This window comes from Triturus cristatus, chromosome 6 (assembly GCF_964204655.1).
Source record: "Triturus cristatus chromosome 6, aTriCri1.1, whole genome shotgun sequence".
In the NCBI taxonomy this organism is placed as follows: Eukaryota; Metazoa; Chordata; class Amphibia; order Caudata; family Salamandridae; genus Triturus; species Triturus cristatus.
In genome coordinates this window covers 1,897,131,721-1,897,148,585 of record NC_140589.1, presented here as the reverse complement: position 1 = coordinate 1,897,148,585, position 16,865 = coordinate 1,897,131,721, and the positions used below count along the sequence as shown (strand labels likewise).

The 16,865-nt window shown below is 44.1% G+C and overlaps 1 protein-coding gene across 1 annotated transcript in view; it reads right to left on the bottom strand.

Moving 5' to 3' along the window:
• Nucleotides 1-16,865, bottom strand: part of LOC146822351 (uncharacterized) — a 56,477-nt gene that overhangs the window by 12,050 nt on the left and 27,562 nt on the right. The window lies entirely within an intron of this gene.

Sequence of the window (16,865 nt, the reverse complement as noted above, 5' to 3'; positions counted from 1 at the left end):
GGTAGGATTATTGCTAGAACAAGTGTGCAACTTAATCCCTTGTTAATCTTTTGCGCACATGGCACTTACAGTTTTTTCTAGGCCAGTCATTGCTGTCTGGCACTGGGAGCATCCACAGAGACTTACTAAGTTCTTGGTTTTAAGCCTGGGATTCTAAATGATGAACAAGTTACTTACCTTCGGGAACAATGTATCTGGTAGACTGGTGAATGGACCTGGATGATGCCAGTGGTCTGGACGCATCCCCTGACACTGACTTGCTTTCTCTCCCTACCGTGGCTACGGAAGAGGGAGCCTCCTACGCTGTTGTGGTGTGGGGGGCAGCCAAGGTCCAGTGGTCAGTGTCTTTCATGGCTTTGTGCTTTGGGAGTTGACAGTCATGTTAAGAACTGACGTCAGAGGGCACGGGCAGCGTCTATGTAGATCCCACAATGTCATCCCAGCACCTATGACACTGATTTTGGATGCAGAGCCGACCGACGCCACCTAATACCGGGCAGGGGTACTGCTAAAGAAAAAAATATCCAGATCCAGACTGACATATGTGGGAAATTCTAAGGTAAGGAATGTACTACTAACAGTCTCTAGCTCATAGCACATTCCTGCCGAAACATAAAAAAATACAGACAACCCTGAAAGGTAGACTCCCCTAAAAGTATTGTATTGTAATTGTATTTATATAGACCTTACTATCCCTGACGAGTAGCACTTTTTTTCAACGTAGCAGGCTACTCTAGAACACAAAAGGATTAGTGGTGAAAAAGTAGATAATATTGAATTTGGTAATGAGTCATTTGTGAAGATCAGTGGTTCTTAACTGTGGTCTGTGAATGCCTAGAGGTCCACGGCACCTATTATGGGGGTAGGCAGACCAATATAACCACTAGCCATTACTTTCTGTCAATCATAAGCATTTTGAACTAAATAATTGTATAAAGACAGATTCACCTATAAGGATAATGATTTCATCAAGCAACAATAATACTTATTTTAAGTCTACTGTATAGCCTCCCCAATGTATTCGAAACATTTCTTAATACAATCGATAAAGATATGGTTAAAAAAATAATAACCATTAGAAAAATGATTTTAGTTGGAATCTCCTGCTGGTTCATGATGGAGCATGAATGCACTCCGACTAGCAATCACCTTATTACTAATAACGCTGTAATGCAACTGGTGCTATGTAAAGCGCTCTGATACCCGATTCGGGTCAAGTTTGCGCTATAAAACTGAAAGAAAAGAATGAAAGAATGCTTCACTGCTTATGATTTTCTGGAACGACGTACGCATCTGCACACTTAGAAAGCCAGTGTTCTAAGCCCTCAGTGATCTATGTGTCATTTACAGCTAGAGAGCCCAAAAGACCCTTCCTGGCTGCAGGTACTTACATCCACTGCTTTACATAAACAGCACTTACAGACTCCAAGCACTGCAAATTTATTTTGAAAGTGGGCACTACCGCACTTTTCAGCAGAGCTGAACTATTTCCACAGCCAAATTACCACTTCTCAGTAGCAGAGAGTACTGTCAAAATTAGCGGTCTTCTAGCTTTTATGCATTAATGGCCTTTGCCTACTTCGACACAAAAACCCTGCTTGGTCTCCAGCTTTGTCCATAAAAAGTTTGATCGCTGCCCAGTCTGACCAAGGCCAATGTCAATCCAGTTACTGCTCCGTCGCACCACGAGAGCTCCAATTTCACACAATTACATTTTGATTTGAGAATATGACTTGGGCCTTATACTGGTGTTGATTTCTTCTCATATGTAAACATGCAGTTGCAGAAGAGAGGAGATGTGCAAAGTTCATATAGTGTATACTTGTTAGTGTATTTTGGGTGTTATTGTTGCATACACTTTGTAGAAATTGCTTTGCGATTCTTGGTTTCCAGTTTTGCCCTTAGAGAGCTCTCCTGAAATTAAATGGTTAAGAACCACCGGTATAGATTGTTAAAGGTTTACTAGTAATATTTCATACTGATTAAAAAAAAGACTGAAAATCAATGGAAAAAAGAAATTGTCAAACATAGCAGCATTTTTACCTTATTTGTTATGCAGATCTAAAAACTATTAGAACATTGGAATGTTAAGAGCGCCATTAAAGACAATGGAGTGTTCCGGGCTTATAATGGCTGGTAGAAGCCCGGAGCTCCAACATTCCAATGTTTCTTTGTTCACAGCTCTGGCTGTGAACAAAGACTTCAGGGAGCCTGAGGGGATTTCAATCCTCGCGCTCCCTGAAGGCTTTGTTTTATTTGTTAGAACATTCTGCCCTCAAGTGACAGAATGTTCTAATAGCCTTATAGCCCTTTGTAGCAGGGCTATACCGGCTATTAAAGTCCCGCTGCCTTGTTAAAATCCCTCGCCTTCGGCTCGGGCCTTTAATAGCCGGTATAGCCCGCTACGGCGGGCTATAAGGCTATAATATAAAACTGCTATTATCCTCAGACTTACTAAGCTACAAAGAAACCATTTCTGCAGTCAGTCTGAAAGCATACAAACCAAGGGCCTAGAATGACTCACAGTATTTTTTTTATTGTTTACTAACCATGGTTTGCTTCTGATTAAACAGAACATTAACACTAAATATATATCAAGCCAATCTATGCATTTTTAAAATATGTTTCAGTTCAGGCACAGGAGCTATTATAACCTCTGAAAGAAAAAAAAACAACAAAAATCGGTAGGTACCAGGGTCAATTCGTGTCTCCGTGGTCAGGGGGAGGAATACTCAGACTCGCTCAGCTTAAAACTCTTCGATACATGAAATATTACTGGAAGCCCTCGTCGACAAGACCGGTAGGTCACTTCGAATGGCCAACATTATTGAAAACACACACACAACCACCCACATTACACAGACATCCACAAACATAACACCGCATACAAGAGCTAAACATCCACAATACAGCATTTACTGAGAAACAATAAGAAATATATTAAAATGTAGTGCTCCACCTGCCAATTTACATGGATGTTTTGAGCAACCATTGCTGTACCAGTTATTGAGTATGAACTGGATAAATTCTTCCCTATCACTGCAGATAAATTACAAAAATTCTAACCTATTTTCTGTGTAGTCAATTTGAGGACTGGATTGATATTACCAACAGTAAGTGCTCTCCAAAACACACCCATTTTTTGTGTATGAAATGCACCATTCATTCTATTCAGAATATGAAAATGATACACAACATCTTGTGATTATTTTACTGAATTATTTCCTACTTTAAAATGGATCGATAAACATCTACCCTAGGGAATTCAGAAATATCAATGCCGCAACAATGCAGAATATGGATTTGAACACACTCGAAGCTGAAATGGTATTGCATTAATTTTAACAGATCTGTGAAAAACAATAGCTTTTTAAAAAAGCATCTAAAAGGAGCTGCTCGCCATATTATATGTTTTCCTTATATAGAAGCCAGTAATGGCACATGATGTAACTTTGATAGCCCCATGACAAATTATACCTTACTAAAATTCACAATATTTTTTCATAAATCACAGAAATTATTTGTAATTAGTTAGAATTCATATGGGTAAGTAGTGAAAATCATATTTCACAGGTAAAGTGGTTTTTTTTACAGTAGCAGACATCAACTGAATAGATGAAATGCTAGTTTAATTTAGTTAATGACAGGGAATGATACAATAGCAGTAAGTGGCGTTTGTGTTTACTTACCAAGAGAAAACCTCATTAAGCATTAGCCCCCACATGCATCAAGGTAGGCTTTTGCGATTCCCTAATTGCGATTATTAAGGAATCGTAATTATTGAAATCGCAAAAGCCTATGTATGTAGGAATCACTAAAAAAATAGTGATTCCTACAAATTCCTTAATTGCGAGTCGCAAATTGCGCGTCCCAATTAAGGAATGGCTTCCCATTCATTCCTATGGGCCAACAGGCCCATAGGAATGAATGGGCATGGCAAGCGCAATTTGCGAGTACCCATTTGGTACTCGCAAATTGCGCATGCAATTTCAAGGGTGCAAGGGTGCCAAAAGGACACCCTGTTGCACCCCTGAAATTGTAATGTGCACCCATGGTGCACACACACATGCCCCAAGGGGCATGTGTGTGCTCAACATGTAAGTTTGAAAAATGCACTTTAGTGCATTTTTTAAAGTTTTCGCAAATTACCGTCCCGTTTCATTTGACGGTAATTGCGACCTCTAATAGCGAAATCACTATTTTAAATTGCATTATGCATTGCATTTAAGGAATCGCAATTTGCGATTCCTTAAATGCAATCGCAATTCAAGTAATTGCTAAATCTGTGATTCCGTAAATTGCAAGTTTTGCATTTGGGATGATGCATTCCAAATGCATCATGGATGGGGCATTTTGGAGACAACTGAGGCACCTACCTGACGCCCGGACGCTCTGCTGCACACTTCTGCATCCTCTGTTGGTCAGAGACGCGGTGGTCTCCCTCGCCGCCATCTCCCTTGCTGGCCGCCGTGTGGGGGGACTACAGCCCCCAGAGATCTTAGCGGCACTTTACGCTTCTGCTTTCCTGCGCGCCTGGAGGCGCTTAAAACAGAGAGGCTCCCTCCGCGCCGCGGGACGTGCGCGGGCAGCGCCGGGCTAAGCCCGGGACAAGGGCGGGACCGTCTGTGGCCGTCCGGGGCCGATTGAGGCCGGGCTGGGCCACATCTCTTGGTCAGTACTGTTTGTATCCGAGTGTCTCTTGTTGGACCATATGATTTACTGCATAGTGTGTGAGTTAGTCACATACTCTGTTTAGTACATTGTACTGGCGCTCACGATCAACACTGAGACTATCTATTTCCCTTGGTGATATTATTTAGCTTACTCTCTGTTAGTGCTAGATTTGCCATCATCTTGTACTGTATTTATAGTGCACATCACTTAAGGAAATGATGAAACGGGGTAAGAAAGCTAACACTAAATCTCCTGTCACACGGTCACACACCAGATTACTGACCGTCGAACCCCAGCCTCTACCAACTTTGACTGCTATAGATAAAATGTTACAGCAGACCATTGGGGTTGTGGCTAGCGCTATTGAGAACACAGAGAGAAGGCTCTCTATTACCCCATCTTTATGTATCCCAGTACAGGAAATAGATACTTCTATCACTATGAATGAAGCGCTGGAAGCCAGCTCATGCATGACATCATCATACATAGATTTGCCTTGTAGTCAGTTGCCTGCAGAAAATGCCAAAGAGCTTCACAGTGGACCTACTCCTATAACCCTTTCCGCTGTTGTAGAGAAAAAGCTAGATACACGCAAACCTCGTCCCAGAAATAAGAAAAAATACACCACAAGCAAGTCGAGTAAACATAACCATGCAAACCACGATTTGGTGACCCCATCTAACAATTCTTCCGATTCTATGCCAGGGATACCTTGCTGGGTTGCTAACATGGTTACGGATTTACAAACGTCCCTAGAGAGGATAATAATTACACAACTAAAGCCCCTGGTGTCAAAACTCGACAAACTCATTTCGGTGATGAATACCAGAGGGGGAGGTAAAGCAGAGGTAGCTAACCCCCCAAAAAGTACGGGACCCCTCACCGTGGAAGTCGAATTATGTAAAACCTCCTGTAACTCAATGGCCGGAAGTAATAATTTCCCAATACAGAGTAGTGACATGGGTCCAAGTACAGACACTCAAAGATTAACTTCTGTTTCATCCTAAGCTTTACCAAATTTTGGTTTCCAGAGTAAGAGCACCCAACCCACATCAAATTTGTCAAGTATAGCTGATAAAGCTGCGATTAAGACGAAGGAAGATAGCCAGGGGCCCAAAACTATTATACCCACGGAAAATAACACGATGACAAGAACTAGCTCTTACCAGCTGCCAACAATAAATTTACCCCCAGAAGCCCAGCCATTTGTTGTAGTACTTGTGGGAGTACCACCCTTAAGCGAGGGAAAAAGAGAAAGGGAGGACGAGCTGAAAAATAAGTGTATCCAATGGCTCACGGTTAACAGGCCCCTACCAGGTAATATCTCAGGTGAAATCCTTCTTGCCAGAAGAGTGGGCTGGATCGGGAGGAATCCAAAGACTATAGCTGGGGATGCGATAATCCTAAATTTCAGGGATGCTAGCGCTGTGCAACATATATGCAGCACTGATACTTACAGACAAAATACCCAAATATCTGCACTACACCTTTCACACTTTTATCCTACTCCTAGTCTGGAACCACACTGGCAAAGAGTTAGGCCTGCAAATAGGGGGTATTACCGTCTACCCTACACTCCGGAAAATAGAGGGTCATATAGGGAAAGTAGGCCCACTTGCCCTTTTCTCTTCCCGATACAACCACACTGGAATAGATTCAGTGTTTTGGAGGAGGTGGATTGACTTAGCCCAGATGAAAACCCAAACCCCCACATCAATAACGAGGCCCCTAGTTGGGCAGAGGCTCTAGTAGGGAAAATCCCGTCAGGAGACCCCATAGCCAATTTACCATCTGAACAGATATCCAAGGAGAGGGCAAATAATGCTACTATTGGGGCTACTAAGGGTTCTGATGGTTTGAAACAATGCTGCATAAAATTGGTCTCATGGAACATAGCCGGCATTAAAAACAAATTGCCTACCCCAGAGTGGGCTGCATTTATGGCCAAATTTGACATCTGCCTAATGCAGGAGACCTGGGCATTAGAAAATAGTGTTAGTACGACCTTTGCCACTTATGATATCTTGGCGTTATCCACAGGCAAAGGCCGGCCCTCTGGTGGATTATCAATTTGGATAGCCACGCACTTGGGAATCCAGGCCACTCAAATACCAACAAAATCCCTGGATCTCCAGTGCGTTTTACTAAAACCTCCAGGTAATCCCCCAGTAGCAATAATAAATGTATACTCGAGACCCACTAAAAGCGGCAAAGAATCAACCGTATTTGGTGACCTGGCCTCATTTATTTCAGGGCTTGACTCCTCTATTGCCATAGTCATTGGAGGGGATTTCAATTGCCAGTTTGAACCGCTGGGTGAAGCTGAGTTGGGTGACCAGGATGAAGTAGATGAGCTGTGGCATATCCCAGCTCCTGACACTGTACCTGTAAGAGCCTGGACACCTTTGGCACTACAAATAAAATCCTTCTCCCTTACAATGTCTCTGCGGGCATGTAATGGGAGACTGGATTCCGATCGCCCAGCAACTGGAACATTTAATCGATCTAATAGGGTCTCTATCATTGACTATGTAATGATTGAGGCTAAAAATTGGGACAAGCTGCTGGACTTCAGAATAGAGAAAAGACAGGACAGTGACCATAATGCACTGATCCTAACCCTGAAGCCAGGGTCCTTTGGCCTGAAAAATAGTGAGACTAAACTAACTTTAGTAACACCCCCCCTCGTATTAACTAATAATAGAAGGCGGGTGAAATGGCCACACCTGGCAAAGTCACCCCTACAACTTGCAAAAATCTACCAAATAGCGACACCTTTTATAGCCCAGATGGCTGAGGGAAATGAGCACGCACAAATACTGGATATACATAAACAGTTAGTCATGGTACTGGCTGATGTTTTCCACCCTGTAATTCGTGCCAAGAGGCGTGTACCGAAAAGTCACCCCTGGTATAATACCGTCTGCAGGAAATTACGAAAGGAACTTCTAACAGCAATCAAGCTAAAAAATAAGCCGAACATTAGAGTCCTTAGGAAGGCATATAAGGAGGAACTACATAGGAGTCGGATGGAATGGGAAGAGGATACATGGGAAAAACTGAGGGACGCCCTGATGCTAAAGGACGCTAAACTTTTTTGGGCTTTAGTGAACAGCACCACGAGAGATAGCGAGGAACCTTTTTTGCCAAACATTGCTCCCCCAGTGTGGGAAGCACATTTTGCGACACTGTATAGTTCTCCCTCGGGGGTAACTTTGGTGTACCCAGATGGTGAGAGGGTACCTGTAAGCGGGTCGCACAGAGGACACGAACACGGGAGGATGGGGTGAGGCGTTTTATTGAAGGTTCACAATAAAGTTCGCGATGGGTTCTCCCTCGGTGATAGGATGTCAGGGTCGGGGCGCTGTTCTTGGTCCTCGTGGGCTAGCGTCCCTCTTCTCTCTTCTCCCGGTTTCCCGTACGGAGGGCTCTCGCCGTGCCAATGGAAAGAAAGAAGGAGAGGTGGCTGTTAGAACGAGTGTTCTGTTTATCACGCTGTAAAAGGGAGGGGAGTGAGGGTAATAGACTCGTGATAAGGTGCTCTCCAACGAACGGTCGTGAAGGGGGTGAGTGAAAGGGAGGACGTGCAGTACTAGGTACGGCGGTAAGCGGCGGCGTTCAGTGGCGCTCTCTCCTCTCCCGCCTCCCGACCCAACCCGTGAAGCGTTCCCGTACCTGGGATAGCCACGCGCCTCCTCCTGGGGCGTGGCTCGGCGGAGCGTGAATGCCGCGGTCTCCTGCCTCCGGCCTCGGTTCCTCCTCGCGTCCTCTGCTCCTCTTCGGTCCTTCGCTTCGCTCTGTCCCGTCTTCTTCCTCCGGTTCACCGTCGTGCTCTGTCTCCTTCCGTCCTCCGGTGTCGTCACACGCCACTGTCTTCTTCTCGCGGGTTCTTATTGGCGACTGGCCGTCTACGGTGGAGTAGAGGGCGGGGCTATCCTGGAAGACGTCCCAATTAAAGGCACAGTGTTCCGTGCTAGTGCCGTCTGACGTCTCTGCTGGCCACGGGTCGTCCTGAGGGACACAAAACAAGTCACTGGTCAGTTCTGGAGGGGACCACCATTCTCCTCCTTCCAGTACGGAGTCCGGGTGGTCCCCGTGACAGTACCCCAACTGGATGGTTCTTTTTGTACGACACCGGACTTGGATTACCCGCGTGAGTGCAGAATACGAGGGCCCACGGACTCCGGGGATCACATAGACCACTCAGGTATTAGGGCTTGGCCGGCTTCTGAAAGCACTGTTAGGATATCAATTAAGGAAGTAGAGCACGCTATCGCCAGGCAGCCCCATAATAAAGCACCTGGTTTGGATAAAGTGCCCGGTGATCTTTTCCACTCCCAACCTAGAATCTGGGCACCCTATTTAGCTGCACTGTTTAATGCAGTGTTACTGGGAATTAATATCCCAGACACATGGGCCGGGGCCGAAATTGTCCCTATCTTTAAAAAAGGTTCCCCCTTAGCTCCTTCAAACTACAGACCGATAAGCCTCCTGGATACCTCACAGAAACTTATGGGTCGGATTATCCTGGATAGAATACTAGGATGGGTAGAAGAAAATAAAATATTAACCACCTTACAAGCTGGGTTTAGAGCTGGGATTTCGACCCTAGACCAGCTCTTTAGATTACAGGTTTTGTTCTGGAAGACGGTAACACTGGAGGGTGGTAGCTTATACCTGGTATTCGTAGATCTACGGGCCGCCTTTGATCTTGTGCCCAGGGAAAATCTATGGAGGGTACTGGAAGACCTAAAGCTCCCACCATACCTACTTGAAGTTTTAAAGCGTTTCCATAAAGGGAACTATGCCCAGGTACGCTGTGGGAAGAACGGCGATTTATCGGACCCTTTCCCCGTTACCAGAGGAGTACGCCAGGGTTGCGCCCTGGCGCCCACGCTCTTCAGCCTTTATATAAATGGCTTGGTGGGTGACCTGGATGCGGTCAGAAATAACGATGTCCCTCGGCTATCATCTGGGCGGGTGCCTGCTCTGATGTTCGCGGATGACACTTTGCTGTTATCGCGAACATCAACAGGCATCCAGAGGGTCTTGGATGGTTTTGTAACATTCTGCGCTTTGAGGGGACTCGAGATCAACCTAGATAAGACGAAGTATATGATCTTCGGCCCACCAAAACGCACCCGTCCCTGCCCATCTTTGAATGGCATCCCGCTTGAAAGGGTTAGAACTTTTGTTTACCTGGGTGTTACCCTGACTGAAGATTTCAGCTGGGGCCCCCAGGTGGTCAAATCTGCCCTAAGGCTCACGCAGATAGCGGGTGGCATTAACAAGTTCCACAGGAAAACACAATTCAAACCAGTCTCCCCAGCTCTTGAAATGTATAGGGTTCAAGCTAGACCTGCCGCTACATACGGCGCAGAACTTTGGGGCCATACTCACGTATTGTCCCTTTCAAAGGTCGAACATACATTCACTAGAAACCTGCTAGGGCTTCCCCAGAGTACACCTCTCATACCTATGAGACTAGACCTAGACCTGGAACCTATCTCTGAACTCTTATCGAACCGACCCCTTCTGTATTGGAGAAGGCTATGGACAGTGCCCGAGCTCAATGACTACAGAGCTGAATTCTCAGCAATTTGGGACCAATTGAAGGCTAAAAACATACCTTGGCTATCTCATATCAAAGCCGTAGCATACCAGATAGGCCTGCCACAACTTTGGGAGACTCCAGGGGTAAGCTGTATAGCGGTACAGAAAAAGGAGTTGCTAGCCTTACTTAGACAGCACAAACTAGCTTTGTTATACCGCTCACAGTCTATGGGCAGGTTGACCACAGACTTCTTGCAAGTAAAGCTGGTACCCAGCAGGGAGGAGTTTTTAGACCTGATTCAGCCCCCTATTGCAAAAAAGTGATATATTCAGCTAAGGTATGGTTGCCTTCCAATCGGGGAACTGACCTGTAAATGGGCAGGGAGAGGTGAGGGAGTTTGCCCTGGTTGCAACGAATCTAAAGAAGATCTAGCCCACATTTTATTTTTCTGTCCCGCTTACAAGGAAATACGTAGATCTTGGCTTGTGCCACTATGTAGAAATTTGGGTCTAAAACATTGTGCGCAAGCATGCAGGATATTACGTTATGATACTTCACCCCCTATTGTGTTCACTGTTTCCCGCTTTTTACATAGTATGTGGCGAAGGAGGTTCGCCCTCAATAATTAACTATAAAATTGCCAGTTTTTAATAATGATGTGTAAATTTCATCTTTGATAACTGCTGTTTAATAACTTTTTACCTTGTATGTATAATTATTTATGTTTTATCTTGTATGTACATATTTTATCTGTGCTTTTATGGTCATCGACAGAAATAAAGCTATCAAAGAAAAAAAAATGCAAAAATACCGGTCGCATAGGGGCAGATTCTGAGAATCTGCCCGTTTGAGACCGGTTTTTCGTTTGATGCATGGTGCCCATTATGCTTTATTAGCTATGTCTACCCTTATGTTTTTTTAGGTTTGTTTATTGGAATCTTGTATACAGTGAATGAAAAAACACACACTATCACCAAACAATCAGCACTCATAGCTGAAATGCTTCAAAGGTGTCCTTATTATAGTAAAATGAAAAGCTCATGTCTGCCATCCTCTCCATATGGCGTAAAGTTGACTTTGCCTCTCATAGAGCAGTCCCCGGCCTTCAAGTACTATATATTTTTTAAATCTTGCGTTCTTCCCCTTTTTTGTGTTCTATGCTTTTTGTCCCAGAATTAGTGGTGTTTCTGGGGACAACATCTGGCTTCATGATTTGGGAGCAAATATGGCGTTTGAGATGCTGGGTAGTGCCAATTTCCTCCAATTTTTGGGACTCTACCTCCTACACAGGGCCAACCCCAATCTCCACAGGACCTTCACGCCTCTGTGCCCCTTAATCTTCTAGGATACTTAGCAGTGCCATTTTAGAACTTAGCTAGATCAAGAATAAATCCCCTTCCTCTATTTGACATCTGAGGCAGGATGGGCCAGGGCTATGCTGTATTCCCCACAGCTGTGGTGGTGTTAAATGAGCCAAATGAAAATAAGTATTATAATTGGTATCAAATGAAAACCGGTAGAAGTATTCACTTATCTAGGCACCATAGGCACTAAAGTACTTTCTTCAGCTTCCAGGGGCCCCAGATCCCCTCATATGCCTGCCTCAGCTTATTACACATGTCTGGGACATATGCGATGAGGATCTTATATGTTGCAGATATTCCGCCTCTCCATGGTAATTGGAACATAGTAATTTCGGCCCCTAGTAGACTAAAGGTGGACACCTCTTTGATGCTAGGTAAGTACAATATGATGACATGATGAAGCTGCAGATAGCAAACAAAAGGTAACTGCGAAAATACAAATTCCTCACCTTTCACTGCAAAGGTGTTTACCTAGATTGAGGTCGAGATATCACCGAGAGTAAAGGAAAGATGGCCCCATTCTTTAAAACCGTTTAGGCCAATGACTTGTGGAAAATTGAATACATGTTATAGATTCTACTGTAAAATACAGATTTTTTTAATGTCGAGTTAAAATTGTGCAGGTAATTTTGTGACTTTCATTATTACTAAGGCTCCCCATTTTCAGTTTTTACTGATTTATATAGCTATATAGAGACAGAAAACAATTTGTTTTCTGTCTGTATCTATTTTTAAAAGCAGAAAATACTGAATATTTTGCCTCTTGTGAGTGACTCTCTGTGTGGTCTTTCATCAATTCCAAGCCAACAGCTGAGCAGATAGCATCGGGAAATAAAAAAACAGGACGCGATTTCCTTCAATACTGGCATATGTTAAGATATATTTGGAGTATAATGCTACCATTTACCTGTGGGTGTAGAGTTTTGTTATATTTTTCTGCTTCATGTTAAAATACAACAGGCATCAAAGTATGAGTGCACATTTATTAGTTAAATAAATGCAGAAATATACCCTTTTAAACATGAAAATGGTAAAAAAAAAAATACCATTACCTATGACAGTCTCAATAATGTCAAATTAAAATGTTCAAATTTTAAACCCTGTGTTGACGTTCTTATTTGAAATTATTTTTGAAGCACTTTTTTGCCTGTTTTCCTTTTATTTTCTATATTTTTCACTCAGTAGGAGGCACTACAACTCTGCTTTGGGTATTTTCAGTGTTTCATATGCTTTCAAAGTAATCCCTTCAAAAACTCAAAGGAGAAGCTTCAAACCAAAATAACATTTTCAAAGTCAATAGGTTTCACCTTTGGGACCTACTGTCTCTGCCGATGGTTTTTAGCCATGCTGTACAGCATGCCCATCGCAGTGCAGTGCGGCTAAAGCGTGTGATGTCTCTTATGTGTCCCGTTCGATGGATGTCTAGGTTAATGTCTGGAATGCTGTGAGTGAATGATGTAATAGATTATTGGGGTGTGGTTTTCAGTGGAACCTAGGAGATGGGGACAGTTGGAGGGAGGACGGATTTATGACAAGGTCTACTTGACACAATATAAAGAAGTTTCTAAACTGATCCAGACTCTTGTATGAGGACCCTGCCCTCTAACTTCAATATTTTGAGGAATTGAACGCAGCAAGACGCTGGTGGCAGGTAGGAGCCATTTCTGGCAGGAGAGGAGGCCTGTCGTGAGAAGGAAGATGGCCCTGTGACCATAGAGGACTAGTTTTGGGAAGTTCGTCCTCAAAGGACTCATCCTAATCTACAGTTCTGTTCTATTCCAGCATTCTCCTCCTCAACAGTGTCTTCAAAACCAGGGGGCACCCCTGGAGCCAAGTAACACCCAACTGAAGACCTCAAATTATGTTGAATCCTTTCCTGGGTTGCTTGTGTTTCAGTTCCTGGCGTCCCGGTTCGGGCTGGATTGTTCCTCCTGGAGCAGGGTTAAGGCTGATTTGCATATGGCAGGATCTGAAATGGCATGGTTGCCAAATAACAATGCTCTGGGATGGGCGCAGAGTAATTACCAGTGGCTGAGATTATTTGAAGAATTCCACTCATCACCTTTTTGCATACTTCACTGCACTTGAACAGGGCACAACACTTTTCAATACTTCACCATCAACAAGAATCATTAATTGGTTGACAACTTTTTGGAGTCCACTTCTTCACTATAATTGTTTTGCTGTAAACCACAGTGACCTGAACTATTACCAGACCTCCTAGGTAGGGGTAGAATTTAGAATGCGCGAAAGCAGTCAGATCATAAGCACATTATATATTACCTACTGGCGGTCGCCAGTAGGTAGTTCTAGTTAATTCTGTTTTTACACAAATGGAGTGTTTTTTTTGGTTTGATAATAACTTTGGCCCATTTGACAAACCTTAACAAAACTTTCCCCCCAAAAGGTTAATACACCTCTGCTCCTTCCTGGAAAATTTCAGGGTGATCGGATAAGCGGGGGCAGAGAAAATAAGGAAGGGTGCCAAAACGTAAAATCCCCATGCATTTTCCATGGACTTCTTTAGACACAGCTACAACAAATACTGTTGAACAGAATTACACCAAACTGGGCAGGAAGCTAGATCTTTGCAGATTGTTATTTTTGTGGTTTGGTGTAAATCCGTTCAGTTGTTTTTGAGATAAGAAGGGTAAAAAATAATTGTATAGTTTGGCACTCGGTCTCGCGAAAGTCCAACGAGCCTCCCGCGGAAATGCAAGAGGCAATTTTTTAAAGCGATCCTTCACACTCTCACAGGAGTAAGAGGCACCCGTGAGCACTCCGATTTGCCGGCTGTTAGATTGTTAGAAATGAAATGGCCACCATTAAGGTTTACTGTGAAAAAATAGAGGTGCTGTGGAAATGAAATAAAAAAGTTATATAAAGGACAGCAGAATGGCGTGCTGTCCCCCTACGTTTAGAGTTGAGGTGTCTAAGGGAGAACTACTGTGAAGAAAATAAATCTATATTGTTTTGAACTAAACTGACTTTTGATCTCTGTCTCTGAAAGCAGAGTAAATGTGACAAGAGAGCAAGATTTAAAGGCATCTTTATTGTTCACAAAGTAAATGAGCAATAAAAATGCTTGTCAACTTGCCACATTTGCTTGCTTTCACAGACAGAGGTCAAGTGCATTTCAGTTAGGTTGAGTAGATTTTGTAGGTTACTAGACGTGCTGGCCACTTCCCTGACCTGAGCAAAGACTCTCCCCCATGTGCTCTCACCAAGTAGCTCAGGCAGGTTGCCATCCCATGGGTTATGTACCCATGTCATATCAGTGTGAGATCTCCTTTAAGAGCCTTGTAAATATGGGATATCAAACCTCAATTGGAACCGGGATCCAATATAGGTTGCAATGTCTAGGAACCGGAAATCCATACAAAACTGAGCAGTGACTGGTCCTCCATGGCCTTGCTTCTCCAACAAAATAGCCCCCAATAACACCACCTAAGGGTGGGGGCAGAGAAAACAAGAAGGCAGCAGTGAGAGCAAGGGGTGAAGGGAGAGGAGAAAGAGGTGGAGGAGAAGGGGGAAAGTGGCAAATTGCCATATCCCCCATCACACTGCACCACAATCCAGATGTCCACATATAAACACACACACTCCCCATCTCAGCTTGGAACCCATCCTCTAATGTCTCCATCTCCATGACAGATGTCCCTGACCTCAGACCCTGAGAGGCAGTGGGGGAACTGTCACCTGGCAACTCCAACTCTGTCAAACTGTCCAACGTATGCCCCATAGCACCCAATGAATAGTGACATGTTACTTAGTGAGCACCAGACCTAGGAGCGCAAACCTATGTCTCATCTTGGCTCCTCTCTTAGGGATTGGGAGCACCCAGATGGCAGTGTTTGACTAGGGCATCCACCTGTACATGGGTAATGTCTCACGGGTCCTCTCCCCAATATCCCTGTAATTTGCTACAATCCCATATTATGTGGCGGAAGGGCGCCTCCTCTGACCCACACATAGGGCACGCAGCAGACCACGACCTGTTAATCTTATGTAATTGTTGCTGAGTCCATTAGGTGCAGTGCAAATAACAAAATTGGGTAAGGTTGCTAGCCACCTCCCTGGCCAGAGCGAAGACTCTCCTCCATGTACTCTCACCGAGTGGCTCGGGCAGGTTGTCATCCCATGAGATATGTACCCATGTCATATCAGTCTGTAGATCGCCTTTAAGAGCCTTGTAATTATGGGATACCAAACCTCAATTGGAATCATTAGGAAAATCTGTCCAGATCTCACAGATCGTCTGGGACACATTTGCGTATTGGAAAAACAAATCCTGCTACAACTGGAATAGCTCCCGCTCCTCTCCCATCGTAAGGAAAGTACCGTTCAGATACAGGTTGCCGGCCAGCCCCCCTTGAACCACTGTGACATATCCATCACTGACTGTATAGACCTAAAGGGCGTTAGCCATTGGGGGCAGTAATCCAACATAGGGCGTCCAATGCAACACCGCGTGCTCCTGGGCCACCATCACTTGCATGAGACAATGCGGAAGATCTCCACCAGCAGCACACTCCGCTAGCAAGGCCTTCTCCTTGTTTAGACTGCCAGTGCACCGCTGTGCTGTGTACTGCAGTAGCTCTAGTAGCCCCAGGCCCCCAAGCTCTGTATCTAATTTCAGGATGTACAATTTTGCTCTGCTTCTTTTCAATTCAATTCAAAATAACTATTTCGGCATAAGATATAACAGTGACCAATAAATAACATACAATCCATACATACAGCACAATATCGATGTCATAAAGATTACATTTAGCAGCATATCCAACATTAAGATTTTACAACAATTATTTTTCCATTGCTCTTAAATTCCCTAAAATAAACTCATGATACGAAAAGTATGATTACTAATCATATTAAAAGTGATCACTGTATATTATTTCAAAAGATTCTAAAACCTTCAAAATCACTTTGCAGCTATAGCGGGCCTCCTTTTTGCCCACACCCGGCCCCAAAATGTTTGAACTGTGTAAACATACAACAGAGGTGGATCGGATTGTAATATTCTTAATGCCACCAGATGGCTCTGGGTGCCCAGCTGCCTGCAAACTGGTACAATCCAAAAGGAGCGAAACAGGGCATGCAAAGAGCATGTGTGGGACAGGCTCTTTTTTGGCCTTCGCAGAACGGACAGTCCTCACTAGATAAACCCTTCCACTTTTCAGGGAACGCCTTTATAGGTAGTGTGCCCACTCTGAACTGGTGGTATCGCTTCCTATCAGGTGGGGCAGTATACAAATCCCAGTAATGCTCTG